At 38.9% G+C, this 4,080-nt stretch overlaps 1 pseudogene; it reads left to right on the top strand.

Annotated features, from left to right (window-relative positions):
• The first annotated feature begins 2,824 nt into the window (after positions 1-2,824).
• Positions 2,825-2,943, top strand: LOC111737621 (annotated as a pseudogene).
• The last annotated feature ends 1,137 nt before the right edge of the window (positions 2,944-4,080 follow it).

The following is a 4,080-nucleotide window of genomic DNA, read 5'->3' as shown; positions in this document are numbered from 1 at the left end:
TAAGTATAGAATAAGTGCCTCTCTCCACAATTTCCATCAGTTGATATTCTGCCTCTTTTTTCCAAATATTCTTTGAAGTCTTTCCTAAACTCTCCAATGTGGTGTGACTTTTCCTACTTGCTTTATGCCTCCCCTCTGACATTTCACAGCTGCCGTCTATTAAGCACTGTGTGACAGGTGCCAGACTAAGTGCTGTAGACAGGTTATCAGATTCAATTCTCAAAAAAACACTTTAAAGTAGTTAGTGTCATAAACCCAGGTTTACAGATGACGAAACTGAGGCTTAGAGGTGCACTCTGCCCAAGGTCACTCAGCTCGAGGTGCAAAAGCCAAACTTCAAACCCACGCAGTCTGACCCCGGTACCTGGGCACTTCCTCGTTATGGCCTTCTGCCTCCACATTTATCACGCTCATTTATCCTGTGTCCCCGCACCACCACCTCTAAACCGTAGGCAGAGAGCTTCCTAAGTGCAGGGTTTACGTCTCATTTAGCTCTCATTCTACCCTGCCTATCACACCCTACCTATTTGTTAACATGTCCCAATGGAACTAGACACTGAGTCAATATTTGTTGGATTTAATTGAATGTTATGGACAGCCAATTTGAATTCTGTGATCTAGCCTCGAACCATCTAGATGACCTTTTGAGTTCTTATAACATCAGCTCACTCTGTACTTCAATATTTTAGCAATTTCATTTGCATAAACTCCTTGGAGTTTGCGTCTCCAGATATTTTATCATGATGGAAAGTTGGCTGGGTTGGCTTTTATTCATGCATCTGCTGTTATAAAAGGCGGGGAGGGAATTTGTTTCATCCCAGAGGCTGAAAAGCATTTCAGAGAATAGATGGGTCTACTAAAAAGGCTGTTGGCTCGTGCCAGGAGGGCACAGCTCAGGAGATGCTTTGAGTAGAGGTCTCCGCAGAGTCACCTTTCTCATTGGGATGGCTGACTCTGTCACTACCATCAGAAAGCCGAAGCTGCAGAACCCAAGCTGAAAATACAGCCACATTTTTCCTCTTAGCAATTCTCAGCATAAATGTGTTGCAGAAAGTATTTGGTAGAAGTTGTAAATCTAAATGTGGGAGACGTATTTGAACACTGGTATTGTATAATGTCTCCCGATCTCTAATCAAGACCTTCACTGAGACAGAAGCATAACTCTCAAAACTACACAGCCCATACAGACTTCAGAACTATTTCCCATGGAAGAACGTAAGTTCAAGTGCTGAGGTCCTATGATTTAAGAATCATGTAAAAGACAACCTTTTATCCACAAATGGCAGAGTTAGAAGCTTCTTGGATCACTGGAATAAAATTTTTGAAGACACTAAAATTATCTGGTTATTGTCTATAGGAAATTATTTGGTTAATGATGAGCAATATGAATAAATAAGCAGTAACAGCATGAACAATTTAAACCACATCATCCGTGCTATCACAGCCATCAATGGTAAAGGGAAGAGGGAGGAAATCGGAGCATTGCTTTCCAGCCTCAAGCCCTCTCTTACTCACTCCTTTCAAGAAGCAGGCTCTTGGGGACTACGTAAGATCTATGCAGATATGAACTCATTAATACAGGCACTGTGATGAGCACTCTAATACAGAAGAAAATGTCCAATCCTAAGACAATGGATGAATACATTTTGTCGTAGTCACACACTAGAATGTTCCATAACATCAAAATAAATGAACTGCTGCTACACAACGATGTACAGAAAACTCACAGACAAGATATTGAGTGAACTAAGTGATAAACCAAAGGATACATACTGAGTGATTCTACTTATAGGAAGTTCAAAAACAGGTAAAACTAGACAGAGAGGAGGAGATAGAATGTGCCCAGAGGAAGGGATATTGAGGCATCAAGTCTGCTATTGAATTACTGTATTATTTCACTTTTCGATGTTATTTCATTCCTGGAATGCTGTCCTCTCTCTTGTTTGTCTGGCGGGTAGTCGCTCATTGCGTAGGACTTAGCTCTGTGAAGATACTCATAATACTCTTTCTGACCCTCTACTGAGTATCTCTGGACACTGGTTACCAAAAACTATGAAGAGGTCTTCTTTGGTGAGAGGGATTAGATAGCTGAGAAAAAGAGATAAAACAAGAGGCTTACTCTTCACTGGCTACTCTTCGTTGTATGGATTACCCATTTAAAATAGAATTTACGGGAAACATAAGTAAAAGCAAAAGTCGGGTGCCTGAGCTACCAGGTTACCATGAATAGGAATAAACAGGCAGATGCTCCCTAAAACCCCTGGAAGCGTTCTTCCTCTCACCTACCCCAACCCAGAGGCCAGTTCTCTTTCTTAAGAAGGCACTGAAAAAAGCTAAATTAAGCAGGGGACAATAAGCAAAGAGGGAGTTCTTTGAAATATATATATTTGTAGCCTGGTCATAGTAAGGTTCTTATGTAAAGTTATGAAAAGTTCTTATATGAGGGCAGAGCTTATGAAATATAAAATTCACAAAGAGCAGAATTCACTTACTACTCAGGTTAAAGCAAGAAAGGGTCAAATTCTCCGAGGCTGACTCTATCCCTCGTGTCTACACTGTATGATAAGGCATCTTCTCTGATGAGATATGGAAAGTTGCTATAAAACAATATGCTTTTCATGTTGAAATCAACAAATCTGACTTTAGAGAACTGGAGACATTTTTCTGAACTATTGGTTCTGGGAAGCATAAATTCACAGTGTCGTCATAAACTACAAAACACAGCTAAGATGTTGTCTTCTGGAATCCTGAAATCCTCCATTCTAATCTTAAACTGCTCTGATAACAAAATATGCACATTGTTTTCATTAAAACTTACAACACAGTCTATGGCCATGCCACCCTGAACAAGCCCAATCCTGTCTGATCTCAGAACCTAAGCAGGGCCGGGTCCGGTTAGTACTTGGATGGAAGACCACCTAGGAAGACCAGGTGCTGTAGGTGTAAAAAATAAGGGATTGTAAACTGACGAGGTCCTTGTAATCTGTGAGGTCAACGAAGGGTTGCCTCACCTAAAAAAAAAAAAAAAAACTTACAACACATACTTATTTCACAGTCCTTCTGTGCAAGACATAAAAATACCAAATAGTCTCAGTTTAATTAAATTAATGTTCTAATAAATTATAAACAAGAAGAAAATGGAACAAAGGGATAAATATCGGACTTTACATCAAAAGGTGTTGTGTTTAAGCCACATCTCTACCATTTTGTAACATGATATTAAACAAGTCACTGTATCTCTCTAAATCCTAATTTCCCAATTATAAGATTGAATTAACAATGCTAAAGAAGACGATTTTTAGGAGCACCCAAAGATATTAGAGATGCAAACAATCCACTATGCAGCAGGTCCTCAATAAAACCTCGATTCTTTTTCGTGTATTTCCTTCCTATGATATCTTAGCATAGCTTGTCCTAATCATGAAACTACTACTTTCTACTTAACCAACCAAGCTGAATATCAATATGTTAAATAGTCAATATGATGTACATGTTAAAGTTTGGGGTGGAAAAGATCAAAATTAAAATTTGCTCGATTATTGTTTGCTTTAAGAGAAACTATCTGATTTCTATGAGTTTTAATTTTCTGGTTTGTGAAAAGGAAGAGAAAATCATCTCCTCTTAGTGGATGAAGTGAAGATAGCCTAGGACACATTTTACTTAGAAGAGTCACTGACTAAGCGTTTGTTTTGCTTCTTCTTTCCTTTAAAAATAAATGCATTTTGCATTTTTAAAAATAATTTGCTGAAATCCACTGAGATAATTGGAGAAACCTAAGAATAAAAAACCTTTAAGAAAGCCATTATAAGAAGAAGGGTAAAAAAGGAAGGAGAAACACGGACTGAAACACCAGTCGATTCTGTTATCTGAAGCCGAAGCAGGAGGACGCAGACACCTTTTGGTGACTAGTGAGTTTCCGAATGTTACCTTGTAAGTTATCCAACCTCAGTACATTACGAGATTCTTCTTAAGACTGTGGCTTCCTCACCCTTTTTGCTCTCTAGTCACTTTTTCAATAAAGACAACACATTGCTCCAACACTCATGTATACAGCAGCTTCCTGGTGTCAGGAAATGAGCA

This window comes from Pteropus vampyrus, unplaced genomic scaffold, assembly GCF_000151845.1.
Source record: "Pteropus vampyrus isolate Shadow unplaced genomic scaffold, Pvam_2.0 Scaffold28, whole genome shotgun sequence".
NCBI lineage: Eukaryota > Metazoa > Chordata > Mammalia > Chiroptera > Pteropodidae > Pteropus > Pteropus vampyrus.
Note: the sequence above shows the minus strand (reverse complement) of the source record. Positions and strands in the feature narration are given on the sequence as shown.